A 19,860-nucleotide genomic window follows, 5' to 3' on the forward strand; every position below is an offset into this window, starting at 1 on the left:
GGACCCCCTTGGCAGAAGACAATCCATACTGGGCAGATGACTTGGCAGGGCGCCCGGATTGGGCGGCAGACTTGGGAGCAGGCCCGGACTGGGCGGCAGGCCTGGCAGGGACAGCACTTTGAGAAGCCTGAGGGCAGACAGCACTTTGAGAAGCCTGAGGGCAGACAGCACTTTGAGAAGCCTGAGGGCAGACAGCACTTTGAGAAGCCTGAGGGCAGACAGCACTTTGAGAAGCCTGAGGGCAGACAGCACTTTGAGAAGCCTCAGGGCAGACAGCACTTTGAGAAGCCTCAGGGCAGACAGCACTTTGAGAAGCCTGAGGGCAGACAGCACTTTGAGAAGCCTGAGGGCAGACAGCACCAAGTGGGAACTCGGGCTGAACCGCATGGACTGGCAACTCGGGCTGGACCGCATGGACTGGCAACTCGGGCTGGACCGCATGGACTGGCAACTCGGGCTGGACCGCATGGACTGGCAACTCGGGCTGGACCGCATGGACTGGCAACTCGGGCTGGACCGCATGGACTGGCAACTCGGGCTGGACCGCATGGACTGGCAACTCTGGAGCGGCCTGGAGGGACAGGACCCCCTCTGGAGCGGACTGTAAGGTCAGCGCCCCCTCTGGAGCGGACTGGAAGGGCAGCGCCCCCTCTGGAGCGGACTGGAAGGGCAGCGCCCCCTCTGGAGAAGACTGGAAGGGCAGCGCCCCCTCTGGAGAAGACTGGAAGGGCAGCGCCCCCTCTGGAGAAGACTGGAGGGGCAGCGCCCCCTCTGGAGCAGACGGGAAGGGCAGCGCCCCCTCTGGAGCAGACGGGAAGGGCAGCGCCCCCTCTGGAGCAGACGGGAAGGGCAGCGCCCCCTCTGGAGCAGACGGGAAGGGCAGCGCCCCCTCTGGAGCAGACGGGAAGGGCAGCGCCCCCTCTGGAGAAGACTGGAGGGGCAGCGCCCCCTCTGGAGAAGACTGGAAGGGCAGCGCCCCCTCTGGAGAAGACTGGAAGGGCAGCGCCCCCTCTGGAGCTGACTGGAAGGGCAGCGCCTCCTCTGGAGAAGTCTTTAAGGGCAGCGCCTCCTCTGGAGAAGTCTTTAAGGGCAGCGCCCCCTCTGGAGAAGTCTTTAAGGGCAGCGCCCCCTCTGGAGAAGTCTTTAAGGGCAGCGCCCCCTCTGGAGAAGTCTTTAAGGGCAGCGCCCCCTCTGGAGAAGTCTTTAAGGGCAGCGCCCCCTCTGGAGCAGACTTTAAGGGCAGCGCCCCCTCTGGAGCAGACTTTAAGGGCAGCGCCCCCTCTGGAGCAGACTTTAAGGGCAGCGCCCCCTCTGGGTTGAACTGGGGAACCTGGGTTCTCATGGGAGCAGATAACATGTCTGGAATGAAGACAGAAGCTTGTAATTTAGAGCTGGAGATAGAGGTTGAAGATGGTCGGAGTCTACGGAGCGGGCAATCCTGTAAAAAATGTACATCACTGGCACAGTAAAGACACAGTTTGTAGGTCATCCTGCGCCATCGCTCCTCTTCGGTCAGGTGAGGGCGTGGAGCACCTGAAAACCTGGAATTTGTTACAGGAATATTGGGAGGTACTGCTTGCAGAGAGTCAAAGGCAGACAAATTTGGTAATGAAATGTTAGCAGCATAGTTAGACTCCTTACAGCAGGATGTATTAGGGGTGGAAACTGGAAGTTGCTTAAGCACTTGGTTCAGCAAGGAAGATACTTGCGCTATTTGAGTGCGAAGTTGAAGAATGTCCACTTGGAGCAACTGGAACAGGGAATTTTCTGAGGAAATAGCAGCCATGGTCTTAATGTTGAAAACGGAGTAAGTCACTTCCCTGGAAATCCTTTCCAAAAGAGATGAAAGCCGTGCAGCAGCAGGCTTGGTTTTATGGCCAGATCATACTGTCAGGATTTCCCAGGTATGACCACGGAGAGGAGATAAGTGGTTATAATAAGTTTATTAATAAACAGAGATGACAAGGTAACTCATGAGACAGTTCAAAGTGCAGATGAGAAACAGGTAACTGCAATAGTAGATTTCAACAGGCAGCATAGAACTACAAGTACCAGGTATAATGGTTAAAGATGCAGGAGTCCAGGACACAGGTAACAGCAAATAGTGGATTTCAACAGGCAGCGTAGAACTACAAGTACCAGGTATAATGGTTGAAGATGCAGGAGTCCAGGACACAGGTAACAGCAAATAGTAGAATTCAACGAAGAAATATGCAGGAGTCCAGGACACAGGTAACAGCAAATAGTGGATTTCAACGAAGAAATATGCAGGAGTCCAGATAGCAGATAGAAGCTGAGCACAGGGAATGCTCCTCAGAATGACCTGATGATCTGGCCCAGACTGTTTGAAGCAGGCAGGTATAAATAGGCCTCATGCAGCTGAAACCACTCCCAGTGATCAAGGAGAATAATCAAGTAGCACAGTGGCCCCTTTGGTGGGCAGTGGTACTACAAGTGGAAGCATAACAAATCCAATAGAGTCACTGCAGACAGCAGCTGCAGAGTGCAAGTCGTGACAGTACCCCCTCCTTAAAGGGCGGATTCCAGACGCCCAAATACTAGAAATGGTCAGAAAAGTCAGAGTCATAGTCCAGAATTGGGCATGTATTTGAGAAGTCTTCATGCAAGGACGGAAAGGGTATAGAAACCACGCCACAAGGGAGTTGAGATCCAGGAGAATCTTTCTTCTTCTTCTTCCTCTTCACTCTCTTTTTATGGTTTTTAGAGTGTTGCTGGAAATGGAGTGAAGAAAACGATAATCTCAAAGTGGGAGTAGCTGGAGATAGAACATGTGGCATAGATGAAGCACTGGGAGTGAGAATAGCAGGTGCTGGTGTAAATTCTTTGATCACGGCCTCAGTAAAAAGTTGTAAATCAGACAGAATGGGATCTTGAATTTCAATTAAGGGCTCTGCCCATTCCAGAGCTTCCCCTGTAAAGTTGGCCAACATGTAAAACACTTGCTTTCGTTGAGTATCAAGGAGGTTGGATACAGAGGGAAAATAGGATATACAGAATTTAATAAGAGCACGAAATTGCTGAATATCCCCATTGAAGGTAGGTGGTTGGAAGACTTGAACAGAAGATGAATTCGAATTAGCATGAGACTCGGCCAGTTCGGGTTGAACATACATCCCTAGGGACTTGTGTAGGACCCCCTTGGCAGAAGACAATCCATACTGGGCAGATGACTTGGCAGGGCGCCCGGATTGGGTGGCAGACTTGGGAGCAGGCCCGGACTGGGCGGCAGGCCTGGCAGGGACAGCACTTTGAGAAGCCTGAGGGCAGACAGCACTTTGAGAAGCCTGAGGGCAGACAGCACTTTGAGAAGCCTGAGGGCAGACAGCACTTTGAGAAGCCTGAGGGCAGACAGCACTTTGAGAAGCCTGAGGGCAGACAGCACTTTGAGAAGCCTCAGGGCAGACAGCACTTTGAGAAGCCTCAGGGCAGACAGCACTTTGAGAAGCCTCAGGGCAGACAGCACTTTGAGAAGCCTGAGGGCAGACAGCACTTTGAGAAGCCTGAGGGCAGACAGCACCAAGTGGGAACTCGGGCTGAACCGCATGGACTGGCAACTCGGGCTGGACCGCATGGACTGGCAACTCGGGCTGGACCGCATGGACTGGCAACTCGGGCTGGACCGCATGGACTGGCAACTCGGGCTGGACCGCATGGACTGGCAACTCGGGCTGGACCGCATGGACTGGCAACTCGGGCTGGACCGCATGGACTGGCAACTCTGGAGCGGCCTGGAGGGACAGGACCCCCTCTGGAGCGGACTGTAAGGTCAGCGCCCCCTCTGGAGCGGACTGGAAGGGCAGCGCCCCCTCTGGAGCGGACTGGAAGGGCAGCGCCCCCTCTGGAGAAGACTGGAAGGGCAGCGCCCCCTCTGGAGAAGACTGGAAGGGCAGCGCCCCCTCTGGAGAAGACTGGAGGGGCAGCGCCCCCTCTGGAGCAGACGGGAAGGGCAGCGCCCCCTCTGGAGCAGACGGGAAGGGCAGCGCCCCCTCTGGAGCAGACGGGAAGGGCAGCGCCCCCTCTGGAGCAGACGGGAAGGGCAGCGCCCCCTCTGGAGCAGACGGGAAGGGCAGCGCCCCCTCTGGAGAAGACTGGAGGGGCAGCGCCCCCTCTGGAGAAGACTGGAAGGGCAGCGCCCCCTCTGGAGAAGACTGGAAGGGCAGCGCCCCCTCTGGAGCTGACTGGAAGGGCAGCGCCTCCTCTGGAGAAGTCTTTAAGGGCAGCGCCTCCTCTGGAGAAGTCTTTAAGGGCAGCGCCCCCTCTGGAGAAGTCTTTAAGGGCAGCGCCCCCTCTGGAGAAGTCTTTAAGGGCAGCGCCCCCTCTGGAGAAGTCTTTAAGGGCAGCGCCCCCTCTGGAGAAGTCTTTAAGGGCAGCGCCCCCTCTGGAGCAGACTTTAAGGGCAGCGCCCCCTCTGGAGCAGACTTTAAGGGCAGCGCCCCCTCTGGAGCAGACTTTAAGGGCAGCGCCCCCTCTGGGTTGAACTGGGGAACCTGGGTTCTCATGGGAGCAGATAACATGTCTGGAATGAAGACAGAAGCTTGTAATTTAGAGCTGGAGATAGAGGTTGAAGATGGTCGGAGTCTACGGAGCGGGCAATCCTGTAAAAAATGTACATCACTGGCACAGTAAAGACACAGTTTGTAGGTCATCCTGCGCCATCGCTCCTCTTCGGTCAGGTGAGGGCGTGGAGCACCTGAAAACCTGGAATTTGTTACAGGAATATTGGGAGGTACTGCTTGCAGAGAGTCAAAGGCAGACAAATTTGGTAATGAAATGTTAGCAGCATAGTTAGACTCCTTACAGCAGGATGTATTAGGGGTGGAAACTGGAAGTTGCTTAAGCACTTGGTTCAGCAAGGAAGATACTTGCGCTATTTGAGTGCGAAGTTGAAGAATGTCCACTTGGAGCAACTGGAACAGGGAATTTTCTGAGGAAATAGCAGCCATGGTCTTAATGTTGAAAACGGAGTAAGTCACTTCCCTGGAAATCCTTTCCAAAAGAGATGAAAGCCGTGCAGCAGCAGGCTTGGTTTTATGGCCAGATCATACTGTCAGGATTTCCCAGGTATGACCACGGAGAGGAGATAAGTGGTTATAATAAGTTTATTAATAAACAGAGATGACAAGGTAACTCATGAGACAGTTCAAAGTGCAGATGAGAAACAGGTAACTGCAATAGTAGATTTCAACAGGCAGCATAGAACTACAAGTACCAGGTATAATGGTTAAAGATGCAGGAGTCCAGGACACAGGTAACAGCAAATAGTGGATTTCAACAGGCAGCGTAGAACTACAAGTACCAGGTATAATGGTTGAAGATGCAGGAGTCCAGGACACAGGTAACAGCAAATAGTGGATTTCAACAGGCAGCGTAGGACTACAAGTACCAGGTATAATGGTTGAAGATGCAGGAGTCCAGGACACAGGTAACAGCAAATAGTAGATTTCAACGAAGAAATATGCAGGAGTCCAGGACACAGGTAACAGCAAATAGTGGATTTCAACAGGCAGCGTAGAACTACAAGTACCAGGTATAATGGTTGAAGATGCAGGAGTCCAGGACACAGGTAACAGCAAATAGTAGAATTCAACGAAGAAATATGCAGGAGTCCAGGACACAGGTAACAGCAAATAGTGGATTTCAACGAAGAAATATGCAGGAGTCCAGGACACAGGTAACAGCAAATAGTGGATTTCAACAGGCAGCGTAGAACTACAAGTACCAGGTATAATGGTTGAAGATGCAGGAGTCCAGGACACAGGTAACAGCAAATAGTAGAATTCAATGAAGAAATATGCAGGAGTCCAGGACACAGGTAACAGCAAATAGTGGATTTCAACGAAGAAATATGCAGGAGTCCAGATAGCAGATAGAAGCTGAGCACAGGGAATGCTCCTCAGAATGACCTGATGATCTGGCCCAGACTGTTTGAAGCAGGCAGGTATAAATAGGCCTCATGCAGCTGAAACCACTCCCAGTGATCAAGGAGAATAATCAAGTAGCACAGTGGCCCCTTTGGTGGGCAGTGGTACTACAAGTGGAAGCATAACAAATCCAATAGAGTCACTGCAGACAGCATCTGCAGAGTGCAAGTCGTGACAGACAGCAGGTGCTTTAAATAGGGAGTGTTGCCTGATCAGCCAATTAAGTTAAAGGAACAGGTACTGAAGGTTTTGAAAGGGCTGTGCATGCGCAGACCCTCAGGATGGTGGACGGCCACGGTTCCTAAACACACGGGAAGAAGCACTCACAGTCTGGTGAGTGACACCTGGTCTGACGAATCTCAATTTCTGCTACTCGATGCAGATGGTAGGGTCAGAATTTGACATAAACAATATAAATCCATGGATCCATCCTGCCTTGTTTCAACAGTGGTTGTTGATTAGGGGTGGTGGCATGATGGTTCGGAGAATGTTTTCTTGGGAAATATTAGGTCCCTTCTTACCGATTGAGCATTGTTTAAAAGCCACAGCCCTCCTGAGTATTGTGGCTGAAAATGTGCATCCCTTTATGGCCAGAGTCTACCCAACTAATGGCTACTTACAGCAAGATAACACACCATGTCACAAAGCACACATCCTCACAAGCTGGTTCCACGAACATGACAATGAGTTCCGTGTACTCCAATGACCTCCGCAGCCACCAGCTATCAATTTAATAGATCGAGTTTGGAATGTGCTGGAACAGGAGATTGGCAACGTGAATGTACAGCCGACAAATCTGCAGAACTGCCTGATGCTGTCATGTCAACATTGTGCAGAATCTCTAAGGAATGTTTCCAGCACATTGTCAAATCCATGCCGGGAAGAATTCAGCCTGTTCTGAGGGCAAAGGGGGTCCAGGGCTAGACAGGTGTACCTAATAATGTGACCACTAAATATATCACCATGATACTTAAACATGCAAGGTCACCAAAGGTGGTATCTTCTCTTGTGCTTAAGTGCCCTATCACCAGCAATAGTTAACCCTGAAATATATATGCCCCTAAGATCCTTGTTTACTCAAGATCATGCCCCTTTCAAGGGCTAAAATGAGAATAATGAGGACTTTTGGTAGGAACGCCAATCATCTACACACATCTGCATATTATACAGGTATCTAAACAGATACCATGTAACTAAACATGTTTTTGTATGTATCTTTCTGTATTCATTATTGTGACAGTGTGAGTTCCACAGGATACCATACCCCTGACGTCTCTCTCACACCATCTGGATCATGTGGAGTTATTTGTGTTCATCTTCATTGATATGAACATTTATTCTATGGACTGGAGATGTTCGACAAGCCTATTCATCCATCTGGGATGTTACATGGGCTTACACACACTAAGGGGTAATTGTATCAAGCTGAGAGTTTTCTGTTGGGTTTGAAAAGTGGAGATGTTGCCTATGGCAACCAATGAGATTCTAGCTATCATTTTGTAGAATGTACTAATGATGATAGCTAGAATTTGATTGGTTTTTCAAACCTGTCGGAAAACTCTCAGTTTGATACATTTAAACCCAGGTTGTTAAATTTAGCCAGGTGGGTTACGGGACATTTCCATTGGCTTATAAAATGGTTACTCTTCCATTTCCTGGCATCCATCCCCCTTTGTCCGAACAAACAGGAATTCGCAGCCCCTTCATCATAAAAGCTCTAAAGGGGCTATAATGATGTGTTGCTCTTTATTACCCGGGGGCTATGACTCTAATTAACCGGTATGAACCATTATTGTTTCTCTTTAGATTTTAACAATTGAGGCACCTTGATCAACTGCCCTTATCCAGCCCATTGACATCTCCTGGACAAACCCAACGTAGATGTCCTTGGAATAACCCTGCCCGGTGGGATTTGGATTTTGGGAATTTTTGAAAAGTTTAAGAATGCCCTGTGAGGGGACCCCGGGGTGTTTGAGGTTCTACTGAGCGGGTGCTAGAATATTGTCTCTTCCCAGCTCCACCATCGTCAAAAGACCATCTTGCAACAGGGAAACTCTGCTCCATCGGGAGCTGCTTGTGGATCTGTTCAACTGGTGTGCCTGCTGGAGTAGGGGGACTGAGGTTCAGGTCCCTGCCACCTTGGTAGAAAGTTTTGGCCATGAACCAGCAAGTCGAGAAGATTGCAGCAGCATTTTGGACGGGAGTTACTATTACAGTTTATGGGGGTAGCAACTTGGCCGGGAGTGTTTATTGGTTTCTATGAGGGATTCAACTTCAGCAGGATACAGTGGACCCTAATGCTTTGTTGCCCTGGTAACCGTATCAGAACCACTTGACTTCGGTAACAGCTTGACTGGGGGAAAAAGACAACTTGGCCAGAACCACACACACACATGTAAAACTCAGCTGTAACGTTGTGTCATATCTCTCTCTTCGCCTGTGTGATCCTGACCCTTGTATTGACCGGTGCTTGTTCAGTGTGGCCCTAAGACAAATCCAGTGACATCAACACTCTGCCAGCTCTCAGTACATTGGCTCTAAATGATCACATGAGATTGCTGTTACAGAAACTTCTTTAACAGCTAAATAATGCCATGGGCATTTATACCGCAAGGAACAGTTTTATTGCTGATTTTTGTTAGGAATGGTGTGTATGTTAATAACTAAACCTTACGATTAGACTTTTTACTCGAAGCATACCACAGGGCCTTATTGAACCTGTAGATTCATATTTATTTCAAACGACAATATCTGCAATTTATGTATTCAGCATTGCCAGCTTGTTTTGTTTGCTTTGAGAGCAGTTTCTCTTTTCATGTAAGTTCTCAGACAGGGTTGGCGCGGCCTCTTCTGTTCCTGCCACCGCTCTCCAGAGAGCTTCTGTCTGATGTTCTAGAACTCAGAGGCAGCTTGAAGGAATTCAAACAGGAAAGGTCTCCCCTGGAGAGCAGGTCCAGGTTCTGCAGATACATCATTTTACAGTTGACTCCAACAGGAATTAACACTTTGCCTAAGAGAGCAAAAAACAATTCAGAGCAGATACATTAAAGCTGCATTTGTCATATTAGGTTATAAGAATTTCAAACTTGCATTAAACCAGTTTCAATGTACAGCAGATACATGAATAGTTACATGTAACACGTTACAGTAATGTAGAGTAGATAGACATAATTCTCCCCAGGGGTTATAAGTTCCGTCATGGTTTTCTCAGTCTACTGTTGGTGATAATAATGGCTATAATAGAAGTTCAGAAAATAGGAAATTGCGTTATTGAAAACGCACTGGGACTCAATTACAAGGAGCACTGGATGTGCACCACAACATAATATGAAGGTCTTTTGTGATGTGCTCAGGATGTGCACTGCAGAATGCTTTGGTTGTGTGTTAAATCACTGTGTAGGTGACAAGTCTGACATCAATGTGTAAGTGACAGCTATCCAACTGTACAAGTGACAGGTGTGACATCTCTGTATAGGTGAGAGGTAGACATCAGTGTATAGTTGACAGGTATGACATCAGTGTATAGGTGACAGGTATGACATCAGTGTATAGGTGACAGGTGTGACATCACTGTTTAGGTAACAGGTGTGACATCACTGTTTAGGTGACAGGTGTGACATCAGTGTATAGGTGAGAGGTATGACATCAGTGTATAGGTGACAGGTATGACATCAGTGTATAGGTGACAGGTGTGGCATCACTGTATATGTGAGAGGTGTGACATCAGTGTATAGGTGACAGGTGTGACATTACTGTTTAGGTGACAGGTGTGACATCAGTGTATAGGTGAGAGGTGTGGCATCACTGTATATGTGAGAGGTGTGGCATCAGTGTATAGGTGACAGGTGTGACATCACTGTATATGTGAGGTGTGACGTCACTGTTTAGGCGACAGGTGTGACATCACTGTTTAGGTGACAGGTGTGACATCACTGTATATGTGAGAGGTGTGACATCAGTGTATAGGTGACAGGTGTGACATCACTGTATATGTGAGAGGTGTGACATCAGTGTATAGGTGACAGGTGTGACATTACTGTTTAGGTGACAGGTGTGACATCAGTGTATAGGTGAGAGGTGTGACATCACCGTATATGTGAGAGGTGTGACATCAGTGTATAGGTGACAGGTGTGACATTACTGTTTAGGTGACAGGTGTGACATCAGTGTATAGGTGACAGGTGTGACATCACTGTTTAGGTGACAGGTGTGATATCAGTGTATAGGTGAGAGGTGTGACATCACTGTTTAGGTGACAGGTGTGATATCAGTGTATAGGTGAGAGGTGTGACATCACTGTATAAGTGAGAGGTGTGACATCACTGTTTAGGTGACAGGTGTGGCATCACTGTTTAGGTGACAGGTGTGACATCAGTGTATAGGTGACAGGTGTGACATCACTGTTTAGGTGACAGGTGTGACATCAGTGTATAAGTGACAGGTGTGACATCACTGTATATGTGAGAGGTGTGACATCAGTGTATATGTGACAGGTGTGACATCACTGTATATGTGACAGGTGTGACATCAGTGTATACGTGACAGGTGTGGCATCACTGTATAGGTGACAGGTGTGACATCAGTGTATAGGTGAGAGGTGTGACATCACTGTTTAGGTGACAGGTGTGATATCAGTGTATAGATGAGAGGTGTGGCATCACTGTATATGTGAGAGGTGTGACATCAGTGTATAGGTGACAGGTGTGACATCACTGTTTAGGTGACAGGTGTGATATCAGTGTATAGATGAGAGGTGTGGCATCACTGTATATGTGAGAGGTGTGACATCAGTATATAGGTGACAGGTGTGACATCACTGTTTAGGTGACAGGTGTGATATCAGTGTATATGTGACAGGTGTGGCATCACTGTATATGTGAGAGGTGTGACATCACTGTATAGGTGACAGGTGTGACATCACTGTATGTGTGAGATGTGTGACATCACTGTATAAGTGACAGGTGTGACATCACTGTATAAGTGACAGGTGTGACATCACTGTATAGGTGACAGGTGTGACATCACTGTATAAGTGACAGGTGTGACATCACTGTATATGTGAGAGGTGTGACATCACTGTATATGTGAGACGTGTAACATCACTGTATAGGTGACAGGTGTGACATCACTGTATAGGTGACAGGTGTGACATCACTGTATAAGTGACAGGTGTGACATCACTGTATATGTGAGAGGTGTAACATCACTGAATATGTGAGAGGTGTGACATCACTGTGTAAATGACAGATGTGACATCAGTGTATAAGTGACAGGTGTGACATCACTGTATAAGTGACAGGTTTTGCAGTGGAACAGTCCAGTGTGTAAAGGTGTGAAGTTCTGGTCTAGTTACACTTTTGCTTCACCATTCTGCTCTATTCTTGTAAATCCACATCTCACTGAGATTATAGTCTAAAAGAGATGACAGTCAATGAGTTGCGCCGTGGTGTGGTTGGTGTATTACTGGAAACACCTACAGCCAAATTTCGACGCCAAAACATGCAAAATTTTGCTACCAAATGAATAATTAAAGGAACATTTCACAGAATTGTATCATTCTTTCCTCATCTCTATTTAATATGTGTAGGCGACCACATTAAAAAACTTATTTTGCTGGACGTGACAAATCTTGAGTTATAAGACATAATTATATGTTTCTGAAGAAAGACCCATGGTCCCGTTTCCTTTGTCTTTCAGGACAGTTTGTGAATTGTTCCGTGTTGGAATGTACGGAAGTAGAGACGTCGTCTGAGCATGGAGCTGTATCGAATGGGAGGAGCATGGTAACAAGCTGTGACCAATGGGAAGCCCCCGTGAGGCACTTCAAAGCAAGGTAGGTAACTGTTGTATTTTATTTGCATTGAGTCATTGGATATAATTGGTATATTGTGTCTTCTGACCGCGCTGTTTATGATATATACCAAAGTGTATGACGTGTTTGTATTGTTACAAATCTTCCAGAAAAGGGTATCCTGGTTGACCCTTCAACCAATATATGGCGGAATGTAATATTGTGGCACTTTCTAAATAAACAATAGTTATAATAATATACGTATGTAAAATTATTTTCTTACTCTTTGTAGTTTTTTTTTACAACTTTGAAAGTCAATAGAACAGGAATATACAGAGTTAAAACATATTTGCTTTATATCAGTCTTGGAAAGAGGCTCTCCTGCTTTGGTGGAACAACAAGACTCAACAGAGGCTTGCAGAGCATGCTAGAACTTTGTAGTTCTACAACAGTTGAAGAACAACAGGTTATCAAGCCCCACATATGTATAGGTTAATACACATGTAATTGTACACATAGGTGCATGAGGTGTCGTCAATAAAACACGCAAATATATTTTTTCTCCCCTGACCTCTCACCCACCTTCCAAGGTATCTAGCTGTCTTTCTGCTGTCATTACCTGGATGTCACAGACCTTCCTGAAGCTCAACATCTTCAAATCAGAGCTCATTATCTTTCCTTCTGCAAATGTTGCTATCCCTCCCAATATCTCCCTCTTGGTTGACAACATCAGTCTTTCTCTTGTCACCCAAGTCCACTGCCTTGGAGTCACCCTTGATTCTGCTCTCAGCTTTACCCCTCATATCCAGTCCCTCACCAAATCCTGCCACTTGCTCCTCCGTAACATCACGAAAATCCATCACTTCCTCTCTCTGGAAGCAACCAAAATCCTGGTCCATTCACTCATCATTTCTTGTCTCAACTATTGCAACCTCTTTCTCATTGGCCTTCCTGTCTCTCACATTTTTGCCCTTAAATCCATGCAGAATGCTGCGGCTAGGCTCATCTTCCCCTCCCGTCATTCCTCTACCTCTTTTCCTCTGTGTAAATCCCTTCATAGGCTCTCTATCTGTTTTAGAATTCAGTTCAAGCTCCTTACCCTCACTTACAAAGCCGTTACCAACGCTTCTTCCCCATACATCTCTGACCTTGTCTCGAGGTACATACCTACCTGACCTCTCCACTCTGCCTCTGACCTTCACCTCTTATTACCTCCTCCCATGCTCGCCTCCAAGACTTCTGTTGTATTGCCTCATATCTTTGGAACTCCTTACCCCGTCTCACTTGACTAACCTTCAGCCCTTCAAATGCTTACTCAAACTCACCTTTTCAAACTCGCCTAACCTACCACCTCCTGACCATTCTATCCATCACCTCCTCTTCATTCGCCACCATCTCCATCTCTTACCAGATGGTCCTGCTCTCTCTCACCACCCCTTCCTCTAGCATGTAAGCTCTCACAGGCAGGGTTCTTTCTACCTATTGTCTCACGTCTGTCTACTGTCCGTCCCCCTCGTATGTCCTGTCACATCTTTTGCCGCACTCTGTGTGAGTCCCCATGGCATTACTCACACTCATCTGTGCTACTTATCTGTATTACCTCATTTATTTGTTACTTGCTTCTGTATCCGGCGCTGCGGAATCTGTGGCGCCTTATAAATAAATAAATAAATAATAATAATAATAATATTAGTAAAAGTATTTAACCCAACTTGAAACTGATGTCTTTGTTTAAATTAAAATGTATCAATACATCTTAGCAGTTAGAGGATGACTCCACCATAACGAAAATAATTTGTTTTAGAGGAGAACAAAGAATAAACATAAAATCCGAGACTAAGCGTCTATGCTCCATTGACGGGGAACATGAAGGTCCCTGATGGGTCTTATGATCTAATGTCACTTGATTCATTTTGTATAAAGCATCAATGACTTTTATCTTTACTGAAGATGACTGTGTAATGTAATTTTAGTTCGTATTTACCGTGTTGGTGTTTTGGCATTAAATGTAAAATTGACAAAGTACACACTGCCGCCACATGGCCATCATTTGTCACCATCGGGCTGAGTGTACTGATAGCAAGAACTGGATCTAAAAGGATGCAAAAAATCGTCCTAGAGCCTGGCACCCATGACAGATATCTTTTCGTCATGCTCCCTCTCTTGGTACCTGCATGTTTCTACCTATATATAAAATTGATAGCTGTGGATCTGATTATATTAGTGTAAGTGGTTGCAATCTTGTCAATTAAGATATGAAAAATGTAAACCAAACCGAACCAAAATAAATCTATATATATATCTCTTGTAAAATTGACACTATACTAAAACAGATGTCTTCTTTTTTGTGTCACTCGTAACTTAATAATAGCCTGTGCCAGCAGATGATGTGAGCAGCTGTAGTAAGTTCTGTATAACCTAGAAATACACCATAGATATCTATCTATCTATGAAGCATTTCTTCCATACACAGAATGTATATCCTACTGATGATACTGTATTTGACAAAATTGCTGTCTATTGGAACAACTAAGTCAAAGTGGAAACTCTCCACTTAAAAGTGATTGTCAAGATAGTTCTTACAAGTCATGAAGGGGGCTTTGCTCAGCAACATTCTCAATAAGATTAAACATAGTCGTACTAGACTCAGGGTGCATTTTATATCTAAGAATTACTAAGCAATATTCACAAATATAAGTTGCATATTAAAATTCCAGCAATTAGGGAGAACTAAAGAGATTCAAACTATTAGCTGTCGTTTATGCGACTTCAGAATTCCTATAGTTTTACCTGTACCGCTGAGGAATGTTTGGAGTATTTTCTAGTAGAAATAGGTAATTGCGTGAAATGATGAGAGGTCTCATACAATTTCACGTCATGCTATTAACTAAGCAGCACTGTAGGCTTTTGTCTGTCTTACGAACACAGTTAGGAATTACTAAATGTATCAAACTTTCTAAAAAGAAAACGTGGAAATGTTGCCCATATTAACTTATCAAGTTCCAGCTATCATTTATATAGTACATACTAGAACATGATGGTTAGAATTTGATTGGCTGCTATAGGCAACACCTCCACTGTTCCGTTTAGAAGGTTCAGTAAATCTAGCCCTAAGTGTTGCATGTGTGTGCTTTAGAACAGGGATGTACTTACCGGATTGGCTTACTAGGCTCATGTCTGGGGCATCGCATTGAAGAGGCTGCATTAAAATTGGTTTATGTAATTAGTATTTTTTTTTACGTTCTTTTCCATTAACCACATCTTTTTCCCAGTAAATACAGTTAAGCAGGGATATATTTGACAGAGTGGATTGAGCATATAGGTTTTTAATTATTTATTTAGGATGTAAAGATTGAAATGCAGAATATGGTAAATACAGCTCTTTACATAATTGCATATAAGATTCCAACAACAATGACAACTTTAGAAGCGGCGGTATGAAAAATGTACTGGGAATGTAAGTGACTGGAATTGGATAGTGTTACAATGAAGGCAGTAGGAAGAGTGACTGTATGACATACCACCGTATACCCCCCACTTCCACCATTGTATATATTAATTTGTATACTGTGTACATAAGTGTAATGCATTATCAATAAAAATAATCATTTCAATAAAAATATTTATTAGACATTATTTACTACATATTGGATAAAGTAATAAAGCCATGTTTTTATTATTACTAGAGATGCTCACTGACCCCTGTGAACTGGTTTTGGTTTTGGATCTGGATTAGCTTCGTGTTTTGGTTTTGGTTTTGGCAAAACCACCCTCGTGAGTTTTGGTTTTGGTTTTGGATTTTTTAGAAAAAATCCTAAAATATGCTAAAATTACATAATTATGCTCTTTATTTTGTACCTACATTATTATTAACCTCAATAACACTAATTTCAAGTAATTTACAGTCAATTTAGACCACCTCACAGGTCATAATATTATTTTTATACATTTTCGGACAAATACTGCAGTGACCTGGCTGGATGGTAAGCGACAAAGCAATGACACAAACACACGGCAGTTCCTAGCACATCTAGAACACATTGGCACACAGCAGTGGCAGAAAAGAAAAATGGGGGTCCAACCGTTATGTTGAATCTTAAAAAGGACTTCAAAACTCGCAAGATCCGAGATCTGACGACGTCACAATGACGTTTTGCCTCTTTTTCAATTCCGAGGACGTGCGGGCTCGATACTCGGATCCCCTAAGTTCGGGTGTGTTTGGTTCTCGAGGAACCGAGCCTGAGCATCTCTACTTATTACACTTTATTATATTTTTATTTGTTAGTTATCAATATTTATTATATAAATATATGCACTTTAATAAAATGAAGCTTCTTTACACATGTACAGGATCATATATGAATTTAATTTTAATTGTACTTATGGCAAATTTGCATATGTCTTTATGAGAATATTAATATTATTAATATGTATCAATTAGACAGATGACTTGTATATAATATAGCAGTGCTTATTCTGAAATCCATGCAATATATTAATATGGTTTTGTAAAAACTTGCATGATGATTGTTAATTAGCGAATGGTTTGCAATTATTACTATGGCTGTATATGCACCTGAACACTGTTCTAAGATGTGGAGTCGGTCCATGGAGCTCTAAATTATGGAAAAAAAGGCTGTATGCAAAAAAAATACAAGTTCCGTCCCCATGGCAGGCTGTTGATCTTAACCTGGATTCTTTTCTGAAAATGTCGAATTTAGGAGGTTAAGTGGTCCTTTTAAATAGAAAATGATGGCTTTACAGTTCTTTGCCCCCTCCACAGTAGAGAGACCCTCAGGCAAGGGCAGGCTGGGCCTGGGAACACTGGGGCAACTGCCCCCAGGCAGGGCCCCTAATGGGCTACGTTTGGCTGGGTCACAGGGCCATCTGCAATTTTTTTCCTTTAAAATGTTCCTAGTAGGCTGCTGAGTCAAATCTTGCCCCCTTAGGCTAAAATTTGTCTCTGAATTGACATCACTCTGATCCCTTCTAACATAAACCTGCGTGGTACCTACTATAGACACATATTACAATTTTTAAGTATTATTAAATTATACAATGTGGTAAATGTTCTAATTTCAACTGTACATTAAGAAAATCTGAATATTATTTTTTGTTTTATTCTTTTTCTTATTCCCCCCAAAACCAACTACTTCTCTATAGGCACATACCTTCATCCTCTTCCCCTTTGGATCACATTACTCAGAATTACCCAAGGGCCACTGTGATGGCCATCTGGGTTTTTCCAACTGACTGATGGATTCCGTGGGAATTAAAACCTAGCACCTTGATTTGAAGGGCAATATATAGGGGGCCTAATTCTTACAGGCATGCAAAATTAAAGTATAGTGCGTTGTTTTTTTAAAAACGCACTAAATCAGGAATACGCACGTCCGTGTTCAACATGTAGCGGATGTAAAGATACGTCTGTTGATTAATACATGTGTAGCTCTACTCTGTTTTAACAGACAATACACTGCATGATACGTCCAATGCATATGTGGAATATAAAGTCCCAAAATAATGCACAGAAAAAAACAAAACATTTCAATTAATGTCACCTGTTAACAATATAATAATTAATGACAATGAAAATACATTAATGAGGATGTTATAAATGTCTCCTGTACATTTTTACAGTTACTCCTGATTGCAAACACATGCATACGGGGCCGTTATCACTATCACTCGGCACTTACTCCCGACCTGTAGTTGGTGCAAGTGTTACGACTGAAAAGCACGTACCTTTGAGATGCCCAAAGCTTGAATTGGACGCTGCTGCGTGCGCTCCAGCTTGGCACGACCTTACTGTAACTGAATGTGTGCATGCGCACAGTCCACTCCCCGTTCCGCCCCTGAAATCGTAGGCTTAGGTAAGGGTCCTTTGCGCTCAAAGATGAATTGGACATTACTGCATTCTCTGGCGTATGGTTTGTTTCTGAGCATGTGCAGTGTAATTTTAAGGACTCAGGGTCAGAATCATTAACTTGGCCAGACATTCACATAACCCCTCTCTCCGGCAGGGGCGGGCTGGCCCGGGGGGCAGCGTTCCCCCCAGGCCGCTCGGTCAGACCGCTATTAGGGCCGGGGGGTAGGCCGGACGGCCGCCCCCCGGGTGGAATATAGAAAATTTTCACCGGCGGCCGCATCTGATTACATCAAGTGCGGCCGCGTCAGCACACAGGCGGCTGCATCACATGACAGGGGATGCGGCCGCGTTATCAATGACGCGGCCGCATCCCGTTTTATGCGATGCGGCCGTCTGTGTGTCCCCCGGCCATCACTCTCCCAGCCCGCGCCTGCTCTCCGGACACTGGGTAAGAAAATACTCCGCATTTCAATCTGGCGGAGAGTACTACAGTACTCTTTCCTGTTCACTACATACTCTAGTCCATGGAAGGTGTTCACCCCCCTTCAATACATTTCTCAATTTTCACACCTTTTTCCTGGCAACACCTAAAGATTCAAACTCGGGGAAGGACATCAACATAGAAGATGACCTATGTACAGCGTCACTAAATGGTGCACAGTCACTAGGCCGAGCGGACACTACTTCCAGAGGAGCATAGACCAACAGTACAAACGCACCTGTATAAAACCCAGAGGCATATTCAATTAAGTTTCTGGTCCACGGGAACTCGCCGGAACAGGCAGCAAAGTCAATTCACGGTACCGCAAAAACATGGATTTTCGTGCGCACCCCATAGGGTTGCGTAGGAAAATCTGCATTATTGCGGTACCGTATTACCGTCAATACTGCACAGGTTCCGCGGTAACCGGAAACCTAGTTGAATATGCCCCCCAGAGTCTATACCAAATCATTGCCATAGACCAACCTATGCTCAAGATAAACATTTTTTTTATTTATAATGGTGTAAAGGAGAAACAGGTGCAAACAACTCTTTCTTATGATATAAATACAAGGCTGAAAAGCACAAAAAAACACAAAGAAATGCATTTAGCAAAAGTTGAATGGTATGTACAAGCCAAATCATTAAAGTGATCAGGAGGTGGAATATTGAAATAAAAGCTGAAAGCAAAAAAAAACCTACAAACATTGTAAAATACTATAATAGCACTACACGACCCGCATGCATCCATAGAAAGGAAGAAAAAATAAATCGTGGAACGACAATTTATTTAACAGTCCCTCAAAAAGAAAGTGGCACCTGGGTTTTTAGAATATGGCAAAATAGGTTGTAATCGCTATAAATAATCTACAAAAGGTTTAGTCAAAGACATCAACAATTGCACCTTTTATTTGAATGAGTTGCATTGGCTTGGCTTTAAACGGCAGAGTGTGATGGAAGTCACGGTGCTCTCATGTAACAATGAATGGCCAGACATTGTTAGCAAGCACCCTGGATGTATGTGCTCACTCCTGCATTCATAGTTAGAACATATTTTGGAGTTGTAGACACAGTTCCTGATTTATTTTCAGGGCGTGTAGATTTGGCTGTTCAGCAGATGCTCTGGGTATTACCGCTTGGATCCAGAAACCTGTGGCAGATTGGGCTGCCCAGAAAAGTACTGACTGAATCCAGCAGATACGTGCTGAGTTTGACAGCTCCGTGTATCCTGCATCTCGCTGCCAATTGTTTCCTAAACAAAAGCAAAAAGTTGCCTTCGCTATTCTCCTCCGGACCATCGAAAATTAACTTGTTCTCAACCTCACCACTAACAGGTACCAATAAATTTTAGTATTTACAATATTTTGAATAGATAGAAACACAAAAGATTAATGAATATTTGTAAACACATTTTTTTTTAACTTTATTGCTCTGTTACCTTACGTGCAACACTTTGTATTTTCACTGGATGGTCACAATTTTTAGTCGACAATAGGGGCAGGTCTTACTAATTTACAGTACTGTGAATCTTCTCCTATTACATACTATCTATCATTCAGTGACTTATTCTATAGTATTCTCAACAGAGCAAATTAGTTATTTACAGACTGTTATCACTCACCACTCATTGTATGTTGTCTGCCTTCTATAGCAGTTAATACCTTTTACCTACCATCTACTCATGGAAGCTCTAAAGGAGAGCCAATTACCCATGGGAGCCCTAAAAGACTGCAATCTACCCATGGGAGCCCTAAGAGACTGCAATCTACCCATGGGA

General features: G+C 44.8%; 1 protein-coding gene across 5 annotated transcripts in view; it reads left to right on the forward strand.

The window, feature by feature from the left end:
• Positions 1-19,860, forward strand: part of LRRC4C (leucine rich repeat containing 4C) — a 610,411-nt gene that overhangs the window by 351,389 nt on the left and 239,162 nt on the right. For all 5 annotated transcript variants that reach the window (XR_012679465.1, XM_075188319.1, XM_075188315.1 and 2 more), the window contains exon 4: positions 11,640-11,775. The gene's annotated coding sequence lies outside the window, so the exon portion shown is untranslated. The remainder of the gene's footprint in view (positions 1-11,639; positions 11,776-19,860) is intronic.

The sequence above is a fragment of the Mixophyes fleayi genome, chromosome 10 (assembly GCF_038048845.1).
Source record: "Mixophyes fleayi isolate aMixFle1 chromosome 10, aMixFle1.hap1, whole genome shotgun sequence".
In the NCBI taxonomy this organism is placed as follows: Eukaryota; Metazoa; Chordata; class Amphibia; order Anura; family Limnodynastidae; genus Mixophyes; species Mixophyes fleayi.